The sequence below is a fragment of the Peromyscus maniculatus genome, chromosome 19 (assembly GCF_049852395.1).
Source record: "Peromyscus maniculatus bairdii isolate BWxNUB_F1_BW_parent chromosome 19, HU_Pman_BW_mat_3.1, whole genome shotgun sequence".
Classification (NCBI taxonomy): domain Eukaryota; kingdom Metazoa; phylum Chordata; class Mammalia; order Rodentia; family Cricetidae; genus Peromyscus; species Peromyscus maniculatus.
Window position 1 is genome coordinate 264390 of NC_134870.1, and position 23494 is coordinate 287883.

A 23494-nucleotide genomic window follows, 5' to 3' on the forward strand; every position below is an offset into this window, starting at 1 on the left:
TATTCCATTTAGCCCAAGTCTCTCACTGAACCTGAAATTTTCTGTTCTAGTTAAGCTTGATAGCCAGAGATCTTTGGATCTCCTGTCTCCTCACAGTAGAGCTTTCTGTCTTTTTCTGTCTCATCTAATTACAAAATCATTCATTTGGTCAGAAAGAGAAAGGACTTGATGGTTTCTCTAAATTTTTACACATTTTTATTACTTTGGAATTCATGTTTTGTAACAAATACAAATATAACAAAAATCAAACAATGGAGCTATTTTAAAAATAAAAAGGAGACTTCTTCTCTTCTTTCATAGCATAGAGGTAACTTTCCAGGAAATGTTTGGTTTGTCTTACTGGCTTCACAACATGGAACCTGACATTTTGATGCTCACTCCATCATGTATATGGCTGTGTCTTAGGATAGATTCCTCTTCATAGTTGTATAGAGTGCTGCATTTCAGAAAAGTGCTGTGGGTGACCTAAATAGCCTCTTACTGGCTGACCTGGGGCTGTTTTCATATAATATGCACTGTAATCTGGTCAAAAGTTGTTGGGTAATGACAATGGGTGACTTCCATCCTCTGGTGTTATCAAGGTCTTCTGTGGAGGAGCCCAGGTAGGTATAGTAAGGAGACTATGCTGAGCCAACTTGGAGCTATCTGGAAGCTTCATTTTTAGCCCTTTTCCTTTGGCACTTGTCCTTGTGTAGTCAGACTCAGTTGTGGAGAAGTTGTCACTTACCTGTATGATCAATGAGTCTGGCAATGAATAAATTTTCCTGGGAGGGGAAATAAGTTCGGGCCAGGGCAGAAAAGCCTGGCTGAGTCTTGTATACAGCAGGGAGGACCCACTGATAGAAATTCCCAACACACCCCCACGGTCGGGCATGGTCATGCATGCCCAGCAGGATGGTTGGGTTTTTATTGGAGCTCTTACCCTGTGAGGAAAAGTCACAAAACATGACAGAATTCACTAACAAGAGTTTTGTTAAGATGAGGAGAGAGAGAGAGAGAGAGAGAGAGAGAGAGAGAGAGAGAGAGAGAGAGAAGAGAGAGATGTGTACAGGCCTGTGGAAAGACACTGTGTGAAAGGGGCCAAGGAGTCATGGTGTTGGCTTATAAAGGCTGGGCCGTGCCCATGCATGCGTATAGATCACATGGTTGTGCTGCATGCTTTACACAACCACATAAAGCCACGGGGTCCTGGGTCATAAAAGACCCGGAAATGACTGGGCAGAAATGACTAGGTGTCCCACCAGGCATGTGTGATCCACAGGGTCATGGGTCATGCAGGATGTTTTGACCCAGAAATGACTAGGCAGAAGTGACTAGGTGTCCCACAGGGCATGCACAACCATGCCCAACCACAGGGGCATGTTGGGAATTTCTATCATCCCAGACTCTGGTTTTATTTTTAAAAAATGGCGCATGAGTGGGTATGGGGCATCATTTCTCTCAAAAACTGCTTCCAGCTGACTGATGGATGTCAATTGGCTCTTAGGGGAAGGGGGAGGGGAGCTTCTGAAGTCCTGTTATTTGTTGCTCTGGAGCTGTCCATCCTTCGTGGTCATGGCTGGGAACCTTTTGTCTGACAAGATACTGGTGACACAGAAAAGGCTTAGAGAGAAAATAATCGTTTTAATTTTTGGAGTGTTCCCAGACTAGGAGAGTTGGCACTTATCTGAGGTAGATCTGGCCTGTCCAGGTGGATTTAAGCTGGTTTCTGGAGCCTGGAAAAAAATTGGACATGTTAAGAAGTGGTTGTGAGAAATTATTGTGGTGTTTTAGTACTCTGCTTAATTTTTTACCTGAGACAAGCTTTATTAGAAGGTAGTTTATTCAAGGCACCTGTTCCCTTCATTAGTTTAGCATTCAGGAAACACCAGTGATCAATTTCTGAGCATTTAACAATGATAGACTGTTATATTACAATCTGTTTTTACAGAGCCCAGACATTTTTGGGTCTGGGAGTGTAAATACCTTTTGATTATTACTGGGTTTTTTGTTTGTTTTTTTCCTTACTGCCTGGATATTTTTTGATGGTTCTTTTGCCTCCGGCTCTGTGTGGCACTAGTTAGGAAAGGAAGGGGTGAAACCACATTCCTCTGGAATTGGTGACAAGGCAGTGGATCCTGATGTCCTCTGGAGCTTGAGAGAACAAGGCCTTATTTGTGTCACTGTATATGAAGAGAGATTTTTCTGGGATGGAGGTGAGATAAAAGGTTTTAGATGAGACAGATGGACCCAGTGGGGAAAGTCCTTGAGTTTAGCAGCTGTAGGAGTCACAAGAATTACCTTGAAGGGCCACTGCCACTTAGAGGAAAGGGGTGAAAGGCGCTGGCCTGGAGGGGAAAGAAGAACCTGATCCCCAATGTGGATTGGAGGTGGGCAAGGACTGTCACATGGCTGAGGTAAGGAATAGTCTTTGAAGTTCCACAGGATAGACCTTAGGTGACATAGCAGGGGAGTTAAAATGCTCTCTGGAACAGTTGAAGGGTTGGATAGAAGACCTGGTGTTAGAACTGGTCTTCCATACATTAATTCAAATGGAGAAATTAAAAGAGGCTTTTTAGGAAGAGCCCTGAGCCTGAAAAGAGCTAGAGGCAATAATCTTACCCAGTGGAGGTAACATCTTAGTAATAATAGTTTTTAAAGACAGGTTGGTATGCTCCACCTTTCCTGAGGATTGAGGATGGTATGGGATATGAAAATGCCAAAGAATGTTAAGAGCCTTAGCTAGCATCTGAGAAATATGAAAGGTGAACTCCAGACCATTGTCAGAATGAAGGGAAGCAGGAACCCCAAACTGAGGAAAAATTTCTTGGAGAAGGAGATCTACAACTGTCTGAGCCTGCTTATTAGAAACCAGGTATGCCTCCACTCAATTTGAAAATGAGTCCACCATCACAAGGAGATATTTAATTTTCCTAATGGTGGGCATATGCGTAAAATCAAGATGCCAGTCCAGTCCCCAGAAGGGAACCTCTAGCCTGGTGGGTGGGAAAAGGTTGACTTCTGCACCTGGTATTGGGGTCTATCCTTTGGCAAATCTCACAAGAGGCAGTAATAGTTCTGTAAGTCCTCAGAGGTGGGCTGTAGGTGGGCTTTTACAAATTGAGACAGAGCAAGATTATTAGGGTGAAAGAGCTGGTATAGATAAGAAAGAACTTGTGTAGTGCCAGGGGTTCCATGTGAGGCTGTGGGCTGCACTGTATGGATTCCCTGTGGTGGGTGGGGAGAGACTTGGCCCTGGAGGGCTGCTGTCCTGGCTGCCTGGTCAACCCGGTTGTTTTCCTTAGAGATGATAGAGCTATTGGTCTGATGAGAATGGCAGTGGACAATTCCTATAGCCTTAGGGAGGTAGGAAGCCTCCAGCATGGCCATTATTTGGCCTGAGTTAGGTATGGATCCCCCTTTTGCTGTGAGAAGGCCACTCTCCCTCCAAATAGCAGCATGGGACAGGAAGATATGAAAAGCATATTTGGAATCTGTGTAAACATTTAGAGATTGTCCCTGTGCCAACTGGAAGGCACGGGTGAGAGCTATCAGCTCAGCCTGTTGGTTAGTGGTGTGTATGGGTAATGCCTGTGCTTCTATTATCTCAGTATCTGACACTATGGCATAGCCCACTTTATGGATCTCTTCGTATAAAAAGGAGCTGACATCTGTGTACCAAGCATAAGTAGCCTGAGGCAATGTGCCCTCCTGTATGTGTGAAGGGTGAGGTAACAGTTCCTCTAAGGTTTCAATGCAGGAATGAGAAGGAAAATAGTTAGCATTAGGTTGAGGGAGGAGGCTTGAAATATTAAGAGGTGGACAGGTCCAGAAAGTAAGTGTGGCATCCTCTAGTAATACCACCTGGAAAGAAAGAACATGGGAAGGAGGTAAAGTTTGTAATCCTTTATAAGTTAAGAGATGGGACAAGTTATGGTGAGAGAAGACAGTTATAGATGACCCAAAGGTTAGCTTCTTTGATTCCCAAATAAGGAGCTCAGCAGCTGCTAAGGCACAGATGCAAGGTGCCCAGCCCTGACTGGTAAGGTCTAACTTCTTCGACAGATATGTTACAGGTGCAAAGGAGGGTCCCAGATGATGCCCTAGAGTTCCCAGGGCAAATCCCTCCTTCTCTGCTACATAGAGGGAGAAGGGATGGGTTAGGTATGGGAGGTAAAGCACTGGGGCCTGTAGAAGAGCCTGTTGGAGCTTCTGGAAAGGTTTAGTAACAGGATGGAGGAGAGGCTCATGTTGGAGAGCCCTGAGCTGCCTCGTAAAAGAGGTGAGCAAGGAGAAAAAAAGATGGAACCCAAGACCGTAGGAAGCCAGCTATTCCTAGAAAAGACAGAATCTCTTGTTTAGTAGAAGGGACTGCAAGAGGCTAGATTAGATGCTTTCTGTCTACAGTAATAGCCTTGTTGATTAGAGTAATAGTTAGACCCAAATAGGTGACCTGGGGAGTGGACAGCTGAACTTTAGAAGGGGATACCCTGTAGCCTCAGCTGGATAAGAAATTTAGGAGAGCAGAGGTATTAGTTTGGCTAACCTTTAAGGATGGGCTACAGAGTAAAATATCATCTACATACTGTATTAGTTTAGAGCCCAGGAGAGACAGAGAAAGCAAGTCAGAGGCCGGAGCCTGACCAAATAGGTGTGGACTGTCCCTGAATCCTTGTGGCAGAACAGTCCAGGCCAGCTGTGTGGACAAGTGAGTGTCAGGGTCAGCCCAGGTGAAAGCAAAGATATTTTAAGACTGAGGAATAGAAAAGAAGGCATCCTTAAGATCTAGAACTGAGAAGTGAGAGGTTCCTGAAGGGACAGTGGACAGGAGAGTATAAGGGTTAGGCATTACTGGATGGTGGGGGACCACTGCAGAATTAATGAACCAGAGGTCATGAACCAGGCAGTAGGTTCCACTGGACTTTTTAACAGCAAGTATGAGAGTATTAAAAGGCGAAGGGGTTGGGTGGAGCAGCTTTTCCCTGAGAAGGTCAGAAATGCTAGGATAGGCTTAAGTCCTCTTAGGCTCTGGAGTGAGAGAGGGTACTGAGCTTGGGTGACATATCTGGTAGGGTCCTGTAACAGGATAGTAATAGGTTGATGGTGCCTAGTGATAGAAGGGTTCTGGGTGTCCCAGACTTTTGAGTCTACCTGAGAGGCAGGCAAGGGAAAGGAACTATTAGAGTCAATAGAGTACGTGGGAGGAGGAGAAGTGTGTGTGTGTGTGTGTGTGTGTGTGTGTGCGCGCGCGCGCGCATTGCGTGCACATGAGCATGCGCATGCAATATGCTTTCTCCTTGGTCTTATGGGGATTGTGTTCCCTTCTTCCCTTCTGGGACCTCTAGTTTGTTCTCAGCATCTCATTTCTTATATTAGATCTCCCCACAAATATTCCCATGGTAACCAGAAACCTAGGAGGGGGATCATTAATCGTGAAGGAAAGTGTGTCCTCCTGCAACTTTATTTTCCATCAAGAACATCACATTTAGAGATAAGTTTCTACCCTTCAGCAGATTTGCATACAGCATGCTACTGCTGATTGCAGGCTTTCCGTGGTGTTCATCAGTTTCTCATGAGAAGACTTACTCTGGTCACAACAGAGTAGGAGTTGACAAGTTAATCCCATGCAGGGTTCTGAGCTGTAGGAATAACCTGAGACTTCTCTGCAGTGTTGTGTAGGCTCCACTAGAGGGCAGGCATAGAATTTTCTAGGTTGTTCACATTCACCTGGTATCTAATCAAGGCCAGGTATATCTTTCCTGAACTGTGACTCAGATGTAACTGAGTGGTCATGACACAGGTGTGTGGGTTCATGTGGGTCCATGGAATGAAGATTCAGAGGCATCTTAAGAATGTATTTACCTTTGACGGCTATAGGGGGTGGGGGTCCAGCCTCGAAGGACTGAAGCCCCTTCCCTTTTCTTCAGGCCAATTTTATTTTCCTCCAACACAGTTTAGCCAGTTAATTTCTAAATGCTCAAAACAACCTGAAAAGGACTCCCAACATTACAATGCCAAGTGAAAATTCCTTGATTTGTCAGGTACCACGGTTTTCTGGGTTTTCTGAATCAAGTTTTGTATAGGCCTTTGTATCTTTGGGAAACTCTGAGACAAGATTCACATAGAGGACAACAAGGGAAACAAAAGGTGTCTGGTAAACAAAAGATGGATTAGGGATAGGTGCTACTCTCTGGAGTTAGGCCAGGTGCAGCTCAGCAGGAATGCCACCACAGATCCCCTTTTTATTTAAAAAAAAAAAAAATTAACTATCTTGTAGGTTATGTTGTCTTACAGCAAATATAGCCTTCTTTCTATTTGTCTAACAATCTTATGCAAGTATACCAAAACACATTTTAAAGTCAAATAAGTTACTATTGCTAGAACAAGGGCAACACCTGTTAGGATAAGAAATCTATTAAAGTGACTCATAGGATTGAATGAGGCTGTAGTATCTGTTAGATAAAATAATCTAGTGGTTTGGATTTCTTTATAAAGTGTCACTCATTGGTTGCTATCGTAGCTGTCAATGCAGTGATTCCCCATCATAACTGCAATCATCAGTCTAGCCATTTTCAATATTCTTTTAGTGAGCTTCTGTACCAGGATCATCACAGGAGAGTCTTGCCATAGCCTCAACAACTTCACTGATATCCAGATTGCTGGCCTTGCTCTAAGAACATATAAACTTTTAAAGGTCAAATTTAAAAGCATGCTAGAACTAACACAGGTATGAAAGGTACACTATTCACAAGTGATGTTGTAATTATTTGAGAGTCATTGTACAGGCCCCTTTAATAGCAACTAAGGTAATGGTACACATGCCATAATAGGATTGCTTTGATTTAATCTAAAAGACAGAGTATACTTATCTTTAATGTTTAATTTTCCTTCTCATGCCTTAAGAGGGTGGAAGGCACTTACTAATTTCCACAAGTTAGTCTGAATTGAATTGCTAAATTGTAGGAGAGGACTTGCCATTCCAACTCCATGCCACTGAATAGGTTAATTAATAGAAGCACTGATTTCCACAGTTCCATTTATATTATACCTTTTCTGTCTTAACTCTGAGTGAGAATATTTTCCTTGAGGTGAGCCATAAGGGCTCCAATCAATGACGTCTCCATTAGAGATATTAATTAGCACTCAAGGTTTCTCACACTTACACCGTTGCCATTATACCCAGTCAGATTTCTTGTTGGTAACCTTCATCTCACAGAATGGTAAATTTATGGAATTAGTAGCATTAATCTCTTGTCCTTTAAAACTGGATGCATGAAGCATATAAAACTTATGATAATCTTGGGTAGTATTGACTATGGATAAGAGGTCATTTTTAGGCATTGAATTCCATTTCCCATGCAAATAGGAATTTCTTGTACTCCAATAGTGTAATTGTCAATCACTTTACCCTCTTCCATGGGCTGAGCAGGACCTCAGCTGTCATAAGGACTAGGTAGCCAACAAGATTCATTAACCATTACAGGAATATTTCTATCTCCCCAACTTACTGCTATATTAATTGGAGCATTGGGGATATAAGCCCAATAATTATGATCCATCCTTTTTACCTGCACTGTCACCATGGAAAGCATAGCAAGAAATAAGTTTGTGGCATTCAGAAGCTTGTGAGTCATGTGAAGTATCATCTCTTCTTTGTTACACAAACTCTTAAGCTGTGCCCAGGTTGGAAGGATTAGTTGTTGCAAAGGTCTCCTGTGGAAATGTAAGCATAACTTTGGCCCTAACTTAACACTTTCCTTGGACTATTTTGATCCTAAAATATTTATAATACATGGGCTTGACTTAATTCAGCAATTCTTTCCATAACTCAATTTTGTTCCTGCTTCATTAGCATTTAAACATTTTAAAATTAGTAGGGCATTATTCAGTCATATCTCCAAAGTAATGTCTTTGGATTGTTGGAGAAATAATGCTGTTTTTTTCTAGTCCACCACAGTGTGTATTTTCCAGTTCATCTTCTAGCAGTTTTTAAAAGTTGAGAAAAAATCCTGCCTGGGTGCTCTCTGACCCTTTTCCCTTGGGGAACTAGGGAATGAGCTCAACTGAAAGATAATGCTGGACTGTCTAGCTGAGTAAAGCTTGTGGGGGCTCAAAAGCTGACATGACCAGGCCTGTGACCCAGCTTCCTTCCTCCCCTAGGTTTGAAAACCCCCAGGAGGAACTGGAACAGACCATAGCCCAGAATGAGAGCCTCCTGCAGATGGAGCTACTGAAGCAGAAACACTATGTCCCAGACAATTGAGCCACCATTTAGCCCCATCCCCAGCAGCCAGGGTATTCATGGGGTGGGTTTTCTTCCTTAACTTTTGTTAAGGGACTAATAGGCCCTGACTTTTCTTGCCAGTGGCACAGCAAGACTGTTTCTAAATCTGATTTCTTTTACTAATTTTTTTTCTCACAGCACCTCTTAAGAGAACTGAGAAGGCTGGAAGAAGCTAGAGACACCTTGAAGGCATGACATTCTACACTCCAGGATCAAGGCCTCCTCATAAAATGCTACCTCCTTGCAGCTGCGAACTTACTAGTGAGGCAAGTATTCACCTACCATCAGGCGATCCAGCTCCAGTCTGATCCACATCTATTGGCTCACTATTCCAGAGAAAAGATTGTATCAGAAATAAGTTTGAGATATAGAGAACACAACATGAATTACTCAGAACCCTGACATCCATCAGAAAGTGGCCCCAGTGAGGGATAAAATAACATGGAGGAGGATATGTGGGTGAGCAAGAGTTATTTTGTCAGCTTACTGTCAAGGGCTTTAGCAAGCTGACTCCATATGTGGCATATGTGTTAATGTCACACAACCATCCAAATGGACCACACCCATAGCATAAGATTTCCTCCAATGCAGTGCTAAAGCTGATGCCATGTCATGTGCCAGTGTTGCTGAAGATAATTCACTCCAGAGAATAAACCAGTTCCTCACTGAAAGGGTACTGGCACTGGTGGCTGGCTCTGGTTACTGCATGGAAAGGTCACAGTCACGAAAGAACCCAGTGGTACCTTTTAGAGCTTTATTAGGAGAGGGGGGCGCTGGCAGAGAAGAAACACAGATAGAGGGGTGCAGAGAAAGAGAGAGACTGAGAGAGATGCAGAGAGAGAACATGGGGATGCACGTCCAACTTTTAGGCAGGGATGTAGTCACCTGGGAATGGCATAATAAGGTGCCAGACAAGACCCCAAGCTGTGCATATATAGAATCCTTACATTCCAGACTTTGCTTATTATTTTAAAAAAGGAAGCAAATAGAAATAGGGGTGTTGTTTCTCCCAGGAAAAACTGCTTCCAGATGACTTGGAGGGCATTGGTTGGATCTTGAGTGGAATAGGGAAGGGGAGGTCTTCTGAAGTAGATAGGTGTTGTTGGATGATGGGCTGTCCATCCTGGAGCTATGCATCTTTCTTGGCTTGGCACTCTGACTGCTTTTATATCTGACAGGATGCTGGTGAGACAAGAAAAGCCTGAAGTAGGTCTGATCTGTCCAGATGGATTTAAGCTGGTTTCTGGAGCTTGGGAAAAGTTTTGAACATGTTAAGAAGCAGCCATTAGAAGATTAGTGACCATATGTGGTGTTTAGTACTCTACCTATATTGGCTAGTGTTAATGGGAGAGACAGAGAGATTGGAACATGTTAAGATTTATCAGAGAGAGATTATTTTAAGGCACCTATTTCCTTTACTAGTTTGGCATCCAGGAGACAGGTTGTTAAAAGCATTTCACAATAATAGATGTTTATATTAAAGTCTGTTTTTGTAGAGCCCAGATTAAAGCCTATTTTTGTAGAGCCCAGACACTTTTGCCTCTGGGGGTGTAAATACCTTTTCACTGTTACAGTTTCTTACTTGGTGATCTCTGGACTTCAGTTCTGAGGTGATCCTGTACCATTAGCTGAAAAGTGAGTTAGAACAGGGAACTGGGAAGAGAAAAGTTTGCGGTGCATGAGAACTTATTTTTTTTAATTAGGGACAAGGCAAAGATTGGGGCCCTATCTGTGTGCACGTGAGAAACGCAGGCAGGTAGGTCTGGAGTGAGGCATATGGAAGCTCCTATCTTTTCTGGAAACCTTTGCCCTTAAGTAACCCCGAAAGTGCAATTAAATCTGGTGAGGTGGGTAAGGCTGTCCTCCCTACCCCAACAATAGGGAAACGAGGAGAGGTAACATCTCCAAACTCCCAGAACTGGGTCAGTGGCTCTAGTGTCCAGAAAGAAAGAAATGGATCGCTTCCCTACTGCATTCTGGGTTCCCTGCATGCCTGTAACCAAGCCTATGTCTGCTAGAGGTCTTAGCTTGATGTTCCCATGCATCTTGGTGCCTGGGGGCAGTAAGCTGACCAGTTATCTTTCTAGGCAGCACTTTCAACAAGGCTATTGATGGTCTGGCAGGGCACTCGCTAGCCCATGGCCTTTTTCCACACTTTGAACAGGGACCCAACAGCATTTCGGGAGTCAGCAAGTACCAGCACTTGGCAATTGTGTTTTGGGGCTTTTATCTCTTCCCTGACACACCTTGAATGCCACAGATTACACTTTTGCCTGTGGGGTCAGGAGCCTTGCTCTCCAGATGCTTAAGTTTTAGTCAGGGAGGTCTGGAGAACAAGAGACGGGTTTTACTTTGTGTCTTGAATTTTTTTTCCTTGATGATTGCTGGCTTAAGGACAGCTTTTTGGAAGATCTGCCAGGAGGCAGACTATAAACTGATCTCTGAATTACAAGCCATCTTGATTGCTGTAAACTTATTTGTATGAATCTTAGCCCACTTCCAGATCCATTTGTGCCTCTCACAGCAGCTTGAGAATGAGTGGGAGGAGTTAAGGTGAGTTAAAGTGAGGGTCAGCAGAAGTGGCCCACAACAGTACAGAGCCTGCCCACTCATTAAGGAGTTAAGGTGAGGCGAAGTGAACCCAACCACACAACAGTAGAGAGCCCTCCCACTGCCAGAGAGCAGAAGGCAGAAGGCAGACAGACAGAAATGGTTGCATGTGGCAGAGAAAAAGAAAACATCAGAAATGGGGAGGGAGAAGGGTTCAGAGCTTTAGCAGAAAGCTTGGAGATATGGTAACTTTTTTTATTTGCCCATTCACTTGCAGAAGTTCCTGCAAAGCTGTTATGTGGTCACAGATTTTGTCCCCTTTGTCCCATGACTACAGCCAAAAGAAAAATAAAAAATTAAAATAACAAACTGGGATCAGACTCCAATCCCAGGCATCCCTGAGGCAAGGAGAAAGATCTATGAATCAGCTCAAGTTGGCCCCCACTTCATCAAAGGAGAGCTAGGGGCTGGGGTGTACCCCACATGTGGACCACCCATTGGACCAAGACAACATTGACCTCCTTGGTCAGGAGTGAAAATGTGTCATTGCCAGCACAGCCTGAGGACCACCCCCCAGGGGGTCAGTCACAAAGGCTGCAGCTGCAGCCTCCAGAGGGTGGAGGACTCACATGTGGTAGAGAAACATGGTGTTAGTGGTGAGAGTGGTGTGTGGGTCCAGCGGCTGGAAGCCTTGGCAGAAGTGGAGGCTCAAGGGCAGGAGACGCACATGTGATCTCACTGGAAGAAGGTGGTGACGGAGGTCACACGAGTGGTGAGCAGGGTCGCAAGCCCTTGGTATAGAGTACGGCACCAATGAAAGGTGTCAGCACTGGTGGCCAAAGGTCACAGTTATGACAGAACCCAGTGGTGCCTTTTAGAGCTTTATTAGGAGGAGAGAGAGAGAGGGAGAGAGAGAGAGAGAGAGAGAGAGAGAGAGAGAGAGAGAGAGAGAGAGAGAGAGAGAGAGAGAGAGAACAGGCCTGGCAGAGAAGAAACAGATAGAGGGGCTCAGAGAGAAGCAGACAGAGTGTGGGGTTGCACATCCGGCTTTTAGGCTGGGACACAGTCACTCATTGATGGTGTAATAAGGCAACAGACAAGACCCCAAGCTGCGCATATGCAGAATGCTTACACTCACCTCATTTGCTCTTCCATAATGAAATTCCAAAATAAACTCTGAAATTTGTTTAATTTTGGTTTTGTTTGTTTGTTTGTTTTTTGTTTATATCTTGGGATATTTCTGCTTTGGTTTTTTGGTTTTCTTCATTTTGGTTTAAGGTTTTGTTGATTTTTATTATTTCTTTTATTCTTGTTTTAATAGTTTGCTAAGGCTATACACTGCTATTTTTTTTTTTTTTTTTGGTTTTTCGAGACAGGGTTTCTCTGTGTAGCTTTGCGCCTTTCCTGGAACTCACTTGGTAGCCCAGGCTGGCCTCGAACTCACAGAGATCCACCTGCCTCTGCTTCCCAAGTGCTGGGATTAAAGGCATATGCCACCACCGCCCGGCGACTGCTATTTTTAAAGCCCCCATTTAGTAAAATGAATATATTTTTATGAATAAAAAAAACAATTTCCAACTTTTCACTCTTAAGACTCTTCTTTAGTCAGGTGAGGTGTTACACTCCTATAAATCCAGAACTCACAGGCATGGATGTATCTCAGCAATTTCTAGGCAGCTTGGGCTGTACAATGATTTCCCAGCAATGGGTCTCAGGGCTACACAGGGGGATGGCACCTTGGATGTGGATGGCATTGCCTACTCCATGGATGCCCACTATATAATAGAAAAACTAGACATATTGTATCCTTAAGATCATATATTTACCTGCCAGTGACACACAGGTTCATGAAATCCTCATGTAGATCAAATTAAAGGCTCCAGGCCTCTCAGTAAATGAGAACATCCATTAAAGGTATATAAAAGAAATCAGGAAATGAAAATCAATCTGCCTCTAGATTTCTTGAAATATAACATGAGTGATAACTGAACAGCAGAGATAATTTCCTGTAAGACATGTTGGAATATTTTGTGGTGCTTTTCTTTATACTTATGGGTGTTTTGCCACCATGTACATCCAATTCCTACAGAGGCATTTTGGTTTTTCATTCCTCACTTAAGCTAGAACCTCCCTACCTCATGTAATTACTCATGTAATTGTATTACTGTGTGTTCCATTTGAGAAATTTCAGACTTTTGTTATTTTATTTTCTTGGCCAGAAGCTATAGAAACCAAGTAGGCCAGCATCAAAGCATCACCTAAGAAAAACAGGTTAAGGGAATGTGACCATCTAGAATTTGTAACTGAGTAAGGCTATTCTGAGGCTCAAACTACTCTAAATGTTCTTCTATACATGTCTGGTTTATTGGTCAGGGTTCTATGGGGTAACAGAACTTATAGAATGAATTTCTATATATACAGAAAGGGTATTGAAGGGTATTTTTAATGACTTAGAGGCTAGGGTACAGCTAATTCAGCATTGGGTGGCTATGATGGCAAAGTCCAAGAATCCAGTAGTTTCTCAGTCCACTAGGCTGGATGTCTCAGCCCATCTGTAATATAGTCTGGAATCCCAAAGAAGCTGGCTCCAATGCCAGTGAAGGAAAGATTTGCTATCAAGGTGAAAGCAAGCAGCTAAACAGCAAAAGCTCCCTTCTTGATTTCTTTATATAGGCTTCCAGCACAAAGCATGGCTGAGATTAAAGGTGGGGTTTTTCACCTCAAAACATCTGAGTTAAAGGTGTGTCTTTCCCTATCAATATCCAGATTAAAGGAATGTCTTCGTACTACAAAGATCTGGATTACATATGGATCTTCCTTCTTCAAATTAATCAAAAATTCTCCACAGATGTGCCCCTCCATTTTAGGTTTTAGTTAATTCCAGATGTAAACAACTTTACAAACAAAAATAGTCATCACAACTGCACTCCATGTCAACTTGACACACAATTGTATCTTTTTATGTCATGATTAATTTCCAAATATAAAACAGTAACCAAGTCATATTAACACCTAAACATGATATAACTATTCCAAGTACAAGGCAAACACATTATATATTAGACTAGCTCAAAATTATGCCTAACATGATTTACCTATCTGTGTACAACTGCAAACACATTATAAAGTTAGAATAAGTAGCAATGTCCCTTGAGGGACATTCTTTTAAAATCTCAAATTTAAATATGATAACCATCAAGTTCTCCTTTCTTTTGGCATGAATTTGTCTTTATTTATTTATTTAGTTAGTTAGTTAGGTAGGTAGGTAGGTAGGTAGGTAGGTAGGTAGGTATTTTTGGTTTTACATCACAAACAAAATTTCCCCTCCCTCCTCTCCTCTAAGTCCCTCCCCCACTCCCCCTTTTCCTGCTCCCCATCCATTCCTCCTCCTCTCTTTTCTCTTCAGAAATGGGCAGGCCTCCTATGGATATCTGCCAGCCAAGTTGTATCAAATTGTGATGAGACTAGGCATGTCCTCTTCTATTACAGCAATTTAGTAGGAGGAATGGTTCCCAAAAGCAGGCAATAGAAACAGGTCCTGTTCTCACTGTTAGGAGTTCTACAAGGAGACCAAGTTACTCAACTGTAACATATATGCAGAAGTCCTTGTCCCATGCATGCTTCCTGGTTGGTGGTTCAGTCTCTATGAGCCACTATGAGCCTAGGTTAGTTAGTTCTGTGGAATCTCTGGTAGTGCTCCTGACCTCACTGGCTTCTACAAAAATTTAGTTATTATTTTATGTGCATTGGTGTTCTGCCTTTATGTATGCCTGAGTGAGAGTATCAACTCCTCTGGAACTGAAGTTACAGACAGCTGTGAGCTACATGTGTTTTTTTTTCATTATTTTAAACAGTAATTATTTTATATGATGAGTGTATGGAAATCTACTGATGGGTATTTAAAATAATATATATTTATTTATTCAGAGAGAAGGGGAAATATATCTGTATAAATAGTATATATTTATAAATATTATACATATGTATATATTAGAGAGAGACAATGAACATACAATACATGTCATGCCATTCCATCATTCCATTCATATGGAGGCTAAGGGACAAATTAGGAGTCAGCTCTTTCCTTCTACCCACTTAGCCATCTCAGTGGCCCTTCCCTGATACTTTTCATGATCAACTTGTGGCTTTCTGCCTTAGAGGGTTTTCTTGTGGTTCTGAAACTCAGATAATATTGTACATTAAAGTGCATTGTGAAAATTTGAGCAAAATTTTGTTTCAAATGAATGATGCTCTTAATAAAAGCTCACCCTAGGGATAAGAATTCTTGATGGAAGGGTTGCTGTGTGTCTAGTTTGAAAAAACTGATTGCCCATAGTAATATATGGGAAAAGGCAAAAAGGGAAGTTACACTGCCATGCAGGTAAATGAGTTCACTGGAAACCACCAGTGAAAAAGCACCAAGGAAGGTTCCAGGGTGAGTCATTGAAATGGCATGTTCCTTCTTGGCATTGTGCCTTTAAGAGTCTGTCCTATGTGCCCCATGCACTTCTCTGGTCTAAGGCTATTGGTCATTAGTGTTCTGCATGCCCCTGTGGACAGTTCAGGTTTTAGCATTTAACTAGTTGCAGTAGTCATCACATACTTATCCAAATATAACAGTCTTACAAGGGTCAAAATTTCCAAGGAACTTCAAAAGTTAAATAACCTTCATGGTTACTGCACTTTTTAGAATACTAAAGTCTCAAAGAATTAGTGAAAAACATTTCAGTTAGATGAATTACCTTGTATATTTCAATCTCTAGATACTTTTAAAACAAGAATTACTGAAAAGATGATGCAAAACGACATGCACAGAACATGGTATACTGAGGTTCATGTTTAAATGTTGCATTTCAGGATCAAATATGAACACAGTCATTAATTATACCCAGACCTTGGCTATTTCATACTTGATGGTACTCAGAATATGCTGTCTCAAAACATGGGCCTAGACACAGGAAGTTATGAGTGGAAGAATGAATGTGAGGAAGGACTCAGATCTTCCCCTGAAGCTGCTCATAAAACCTAGAAGGGAATCCTGACCATTTTTTGAAGCTGATCAGAAGCACCACATGTCCTCCATAGAGGAAAGGTGCAACCTCATATCTGAAGATTGATGAAGTCACACAAAGGACATGATCCAAAAGCCCTCACTATTTGCCATTCATCTGCTTGACTCATATTGCTTTCATTTTGACACACATTTCACAACATTTCATTTTCCATCAACTCTAATATAAAAATCTCAGGTCTACCACATGTTTTAAAAGGCACAAAACTGGCCCTGAGCCCAAGAGGCCTGCCACATGGGTGAAATGTTAGGCTCACCAGGAGTCGAGTATCAGAGAAGGTCCCTGAGGTGGGAAGGATGGGGGTATTGGGAAATATGAGGGATACATAAAGGCATCATTGTGTGGTAGGGAAGAAACTGTATTGGACATGAAGACTGTAGCCCACCTCAAGAATCAGGACCATAATGAAGTCTAGAGTAAGGGCCCATCAGTTCTTCAGGGCCATGTGCACCTCTGTTCCTACAAGTTGAAGAATTTGGAGACAGAGGCTTGATTTGGGCCCAGATGAGTGTTTGGAAGATTCCCTTTCTTTGGAAGCCTTGTTCTGGTCTTTAGCTGCCTGTAGGGTCAATAATTCCTCTTGAGATAATCACCACAGCAGGCTTAATGCCCTTCCTCCATTTCCATTAGAACTCTAACCTGTGCCTGGGATGTTACCCCACTTTTAAACTAAGGGGTGTTCTGGGACTGCTGGATGTCATTTGCAACAGTTGGAAGCAGGACTTTGTGAAGCTTGTGGTGACTGCCATTTGGTGGAGGCATCAGAACTCTTAGGGATGGACTTACTACTCCTGTTTGCTTGCTTTAGGCACTAGTGAGATGCTGGTGTCATCGACTTTTTCTTGGCTTTCAGGCTTGGAAGGCTGGCTAGGGGTGGCATACACTGGGCAATGACAACTTTTCTAAGACCCTGAAGGCATGTACAAGGGTAACAGCTGCCCTTAACCTTCATATATATCAAACAGTTTGAGTAAGGGATGCCTCCTTCCATCCTTCCCCCTGATAGTTGGAAGCTCACTGAAGTTCATAAGTTGAGTCTAACCAGCACCTCCCAACATGAGCCTAGTGCCTGGCTGGGTGTACAGGATTCAGGGTTAGAAGCTCCCCAGGGCAAAGGACAGTGAGGTGGGGATGGATGGCAGCCAACAATGTTGGATTTGTCTTCTCTCATCTCCCTCCACCACTCTGTGGCTGGGCCTCAATATTATATTCTTTTATGATTAAGTAATTTGATACTGATTAAGTGAAGTCCAAAAAGTTGCCATTAATGTATATGTAAAATATCTGACTTTTTAAATTATAAATTAGCATATTCACTTAATATTATATGAAAATATGCACATTTAAGGAGTTCTTCTTAAGTAAAGGATATTTTATGTAATGAAAATTTATTCTGGATTAAAAGAATCTTGAAAAAATTTTCAGATCTAAGCACTTGTTGGGGCTTCCCTTCCTTAGAAAGACTCGGGTTGTAAAAGCTTGTAAGTAATTCCTCATGCTTTTCTCTTGAAAATCTCTGCTTTATTGTAGAGTCCCCAACAAGAAACCTAAGAATGGGTAGAAGGAAAATGTACTTTTCCTCCTCTATTTACTACTTTTCTTGTAAAACTCTTATTTGAGAACCAAATAATAAGACTCTCCTTTAAAAAAAAAAGTGTTCTTCTCTTCAAAAATGTATTCTATTAGAACCATCATAAAACTGTTTTATTCTGCCTTCTAAGGATATCTTGGAGGTATGGTAATTTGAATGTAATTGGCCCCCATAAGCTTATAGGGAATGGCATTATTAGGAAGTGTGGCATTGTTGGAATAAGTGTGGCCTTGTTGGAGGATGTATATCACTGAGGGGGTGGGCTTTGAGGTCTCTTATGCTCAAGTCATGCCTAGTGTCTCAGAGCACTTTTTGTTGCCTGTGGGATCAAAATGTAGCTTCTCCACTTTCTTCTCCTTCTCTAGCACCATGTCTGCCTGCATGCCTCCATGTCCTGCTATGATCATAATAGACTAAACCTTCAAAACTGTAAGCCACCCCATTAAAGTTTTTCTTTTATAATTATTATCTGTGGTCATGGTGTTCCTTCACAGCAATAGAAACCCTAACTAAGACAGTAGATATCCAACATAATTGCAGAGAACAATGGACTCAAAAGAGAATTTTACTTTTGGACCACCCTTTGGGCATGGATCTCTGGTATAAACCAGCTCAGATGCAGAAACCCTTGTAAGGGTTTGCACATTTAGCTGTATTTGTTACAAATACTTTCAGATCTGTATCATCTACACAGACATCACTGAAGAGCAAGCCCAAGGTCAATTAATTCACCTTGCTAAGTGGAAATCTGGAACAGCCATGTGTTATGCAGTAGGTAGGAGCTGATCTGTTGTTCTGCCCTGAGTAGCAGCATGCAGGGTCAGAAATACCTTTCTCTTTGTGTTCTGCCTTTTTCTCTCCTATTACTTCAGACATGACCTTTCACCCATTTAACTAGAACTTTCCTAGCACATGCAGTCAGCCCACCCAAGCCATCTCCTTCCCATGCTACTCACTCTAGTTACCTCTGTGTCTTCAAAGCCTAGTGTAATAAATGTTTCCTAAGTCTACACCAAAACACTAATACATGAAGAAATTAACAACTCTACTTCTAGGCAACTAGAAGATGTTTTAAACAGAGACAGTAGTGGCCACTGCAATCCTGGAGAATGATAACGCATGACATATATATTGAAGACTCAAAGATTTAAAAATAGGATTAATATTAAACTACTGAAACAATATGCATGTATAGAAAAAAGACTTGAAGAAAGTTTTGATATTTATCTCTAAATGCTGAAAGCAAAAATTATTTCTCATATTTCTTCTTTTTGAGTCAAATTTTACATATTTTCTAATAAGGCAAATGCAATGTCTCTGTTGTAAATTAAAAAATAATGACTTTCAATGTAGATGAATTTCTAAATGGTCTTATTAAATTAAAAACATGGGGCCAAATATAGGGGTGAAAGCCTTAGTGATCAGGGAAATAGTGATAGCAACCAACCTTTCCTCTCCAGCTCTGCAGCTACCAAAAGTGAGCTACTTCCTGTCTACTCACGCCTTTATTGCTTTGCTGTTCTGACCTCTCATTGGCTCTTAGCCCAGCTACCTCACTTCCTTGTTACTGCCTGTCTATACAGACCTTCAGGGATTAAAGGCATGTGTCACCAAGCTTGGCTCTATTCCAAGTGGGGCCTTGAACACACACAGAGACCCTGCCTGCCAAATGATTGGGTTAAGGGCGTGTGCTACCACTGCCTGACTTTTGTGTTTACTTAATGGCTTGCTATTTCCTCTGGTCTCCAGGCAAACTTTATTTATTAACATACAAATAAAATATCACCACATTTCAGCACAAATAAAATATCACCACATTTCAAAACACATAACAGGCACTCAGAGTTGTAGGCAGAAAAGAGCTAACACCGCAAGCTGGCCACTCTACTTGGAAAGTTCTGCTGCCTCCTTGGTTGGTGTCTGGAAGTTAAGATTTCAATTTATTTTTATATTTATATATACACATGTATATGCAGTTATGTTTGTATACATTATGTATACCATATAGATACTTATAAAAACATGCACATAACTATACTCATAGATATGCACACAACATGCATACCATATACATGCATACCAACCCCACAAAGGTTTCTTTTTAATTTCCTGTTATGCTAATTTATTGTACATCTAATTTAATTTCAAAATGTATTTCTATGTGTATATATGTGTATGTGCATGCATATGTGTAGACACATACATGATTTTAAATGTATGAATATGGGCACATGGATATGTGTATTGTGTGGGAATAAGCATGTGTGTATTGTGGCACAACAATGATGGTGCTCTCATCCTTTATGATGGGCCAATGGCACTATTACAGTGGGGTGGGGCATGCTTGTTCATGCTTCATTCTATGCATGGAACTTCCATGCTTATAGAGCACTGATGTTGTCTAAGATACCAAGATCTTTCTTAGATGGATGTCTACAATCTATGTCACAGGTTAAGTTCCTAAGATAATGTTTGACACCAAGCACATGTAAGTTTTCAACTTCTCCTTCCTCTTCCACTGCACTTTCAGATTATAGTAAATCACCACCACCAAGTAATTCTAAATACACTTACTGGCTATCCAGAACTTGGTGAAGAACAAGAGAGTATGGGTTCCTAGGGTACACTAATGTTGACAGGAAGACTTCCAGGTGAGGTGTTCCTACTGCAACTGTTACTACAGGCATCCAGGCTTGCACAGCAAAGCATCATCTCTGCCGGGTGACTTTATAAGTTCTCTTCTTCCAGATTCTGCTGCTGTAGACAGGAAAAGTATTTTAAGCTCTGTGATTAGAAAGCTGGTTTAATTGAGGCTACCTTCCCTAAATCCTGTTTGACTTTGAGGGTAGCACAATGCTTATACTTCATCTGGAAATAACAGGAAGAATTTCCCCACAGTTTTTCTGTTATAACTGAGATTTTATTGGTTGAAAACCAGTACAAAGACATGTTAATTCAGTTTTGTTTTTTTTCTTTTTGCATGCCACAATTCTTAAGTGTGGATTTTCATCCACACCAAGATCTTGCATAGAGGAAAGGAATACCTTGACTAACTCCTCAGATCTCTAAGATGTTTCCTTCCCACTATCCTTCAAATGTCATGTTAGGGCAAGAAAAAAGCATCCATAGTAAAAAAAAAAAAAAAGAATAAAAAGGAAACCCAACACTAAGGAGGCTGAGTTAGAAAGATTGCTGGAAATCTGAGGCCCACCTTGAGGGATAAACTTTCAGGGAACAAGAGAGGCAAAGGACAATGGGAGATTGGGAATGGGTATGCTCAAAGTGGGATATGTCCATTATTTTCTACTACTAATCTCCACTTACATTTGTTAGAAAGGGTGACAACAGCTGAGGCAGAGTCAACACCTGTCCCAGGACTCCACTTTCTAAAATGGGACAGGATAAACTGCTGTTACACTGCTATTCAGTGAATGACAGCCTCAGAAGTCATCAACTACCATGATGAGAGGAGGTAGGGAAAGCCTCATGGCTTTCTGATTTCTGGTCAATCCCACTTCAAGTTTGTATTTAATGATGGTAAAGTGACAGGCTGAAGGGCAAAATTTCAAAAAGCTCTCTTCCCCAAGCCCCAGGTACTGCAGATGGCACAATACAAGCCTCATAAGAGAATCTTGATGATAAGGTGAGTCTCAGGACCAGTATTTCAACTGTGTACATATGGCCTGAGTCTGCCCCATCCCCAATGACCTTCCTCTTTTCAGCATTGAAGTTCTGTAGTAGGACAGGATGATTGAATTGTAAGTTGTCCCCAAGCAATGATGATAACTGAAGCCTTCAGGTACCTTCCCTAATTACCAATCCAAAGACTTCTGCATAGCTTGATCACCTTTGTGCTTCCCTGAGCAGAGTGAGAGGACTGACCTCTGTGACACTACATAAGGAATCAATGTCATGGTTATGTATGTGCCTTTGACTGGTTGGCAGCTCACTCTATTAAAGTGGGCTACGATTCAGAACCAGAATAAAGTGAGCAGGAATCAATTTCTGATAAGTCAGTGCTGACATTCTTTGTGGGAAGACCTGATCTCACATCAGTGAGTTGACATGACAGGGAACTTTATTGAAAGGGGTCACAAAGGCACAGTTCAGTGTTCCAGGGGTTTTCAAGGTAGAAGACAAATGACACCTTGAGAAGAGTTTCAATAGCAAGAACCAAGGAACACCCTGATAGTGCATGCCATAAATGACACACAGAAGAGGACACCATGCCCACATTGCAGAAGAGGCCCTGTGAAGATCTATACAACCCTCATTTGCCTTATCAAGCCAGCCTCTAGATCAATGGAGGACCAGCCTCTGCTGTTATATTAACTGCTTGTGATATTCTTTCATGGAAGCAGACCACAGAAGGAAGGAAAGGCATCATGGGACCCTGTTGTGACTCTATTTGGTAATCTCTACTCAGAAGCAACAATTTTCCATGTGAGCTCATGGTGCCTCTTTACCATGGGCATAGTCACCAATGCAACAGGGAAGACTCTCCCAAGCACCTTTCTCTCCTACCTACTTCACTTTCTATTTGTGTAATGTGTATTCATCTGGACTCTGTGTTGTGTGTGTTGGTGTCTGTGTACATTTCCCTTGGAAAAGGCCAGTGTTCCTCAGAGCATACTTGAGATATAAGAGAAGGGCTGTGGATCTCTCCATCTGTTTCCATTGGTTACTAGATGAAAGTTCTATGATGGCAGTTAGGTTATTCACCAATCTGATTACTGGGGTAGGCCAGTTTAAGCACCCTCTCCACTATTAGTAGTAGTCTAATCTGGGGACAAGCTCTGGAAGTTCAGTCAAAGAGAGGGAAGTGGGATTGTATGGGCAAGAGCAGTCAATATCATGATGGGGAAATCTACAGAGACAACAGAACCAAGCTCCTAGGAACTCACGAACTTTAGACTGACAGCTGTGGAACCTGCATAGGACCAGACTAGGCCCTCTGCATATAGGAGACAGTTATGTAGCTTGGTCTGTTTGAGGGGCCCTTGGCAGTGGGATCAGGATCTATTCCTAGTGCATGAGCTGGAACTCTGGAGACCATTACCTATGATGGGACTCCTTGCTCAGTCTTAATGCAGGGGACAGGGGCTAGGTCCTGCCTCAACTGAATGTACCAGACTTTGCTGACTCCCCATTTAGAGGCCTTACCATTTTGGAGGAGGGGGTGGAGGTTGGGTCAGGAGGCTAGTGGGGAGTGGGAGGAGGGATGAGAAAGAGACCTATGGTTAATATGTAAAATGAATTTTAAAGAAAAATTTTTTAAACAAAAAGGGCAATAAATATTGTCCTCTATCAGTATCCACATGTTATTTTTTTCAGAAAGGCTGAACATAGTCCAAGGCTAATTACAAATTACAAAGTAGCTTCAGACAAACCTGAACTCAAAAGTATCCACTGCTTCAATCAAAAAGAGAAATGGGTACCAGATAGTCCCAGAATATCAATGTAACCAGGTTTATCTTTAACATAAAAACTGCCTGGATATATCCATACACTGAAAGTAACTCAGGCCAACATTGTCCCTGAAAAAGCCTATGATAAGCACCTCAAGTGAAAATTGACCAGAATTAACCATTAAACCAAAAATATCAAGAAGAGAAGTATTCCAAGGCGTGAGGATGAAGACCAGGAATAAAGCTTAAATAACAATGGCTCTCCCTCACTCAGAGAGGCCAGGGACTAATTCTAAGAAGAAAAGTATACCTGGGCCAAACCCTGACCTAAAAGAGGCCTGTACCAAAACCAGAAGATGAGTAAGCTCTGGCCCAGAGGAAAAACAGAGGTATGCCTGGGGCAATCCATTAAATGGAAGAGTCAAGGCCAAATGGGAAAAGGAAAGGAAAGGAAAGGAAAGGAAAGGAAAGGAAAGGAAAGGAAAGGAAAGGAAAGGAAAGGAAAGGAAAGGAAAGGAAAGGAAAGGAAAGGAAAGGAAAGGAAAGGAAAGGAAAGGAAAGGAAAGGAAAGGAAAAAGGAAAGGAAAGGAAAGGAAAAAGGAAAGGAAAG

At 41.9% G+C, this 23494-nt stretch overlaps 1 long non-coding RNA gene across 9 annotated transcripts in view; it reads right to left on the reverse strand.

The window, feature by feature from the left end:
• Nucleotides 1–1603: 1603 nt before the first annotated feature.
• Nucleotides 1604–23494, reverse strand: part of LOC121823979 (uncharacterized) — a 65547-nt gene continuing 43656 nt past the window's right edge. For 3 of the 9 annotated variants that reach the window (XR_013045947.1, XR_013045945.1, XR_013045944.1), the window contains 2 exons: nucleotides 20051–20233; nucleotides 8596–9916 (listed from right to left, as the gene is read on the reverse strand). This is a non-coding gene — a long non-coding RNA (uncharacterized LOC121823979). Of the gene's footprint in view, nucleotides 1716–7547; nucleotides 7693–8545; nucleotides 9917–20050; nucleotides 20234–23494 lie in introns of those variants that run through there. The other 6 variants (XR_013045946.1, XR_006065659.2, XR_006065664.2 and 3 more) reach the window with 6 other exon arrangements.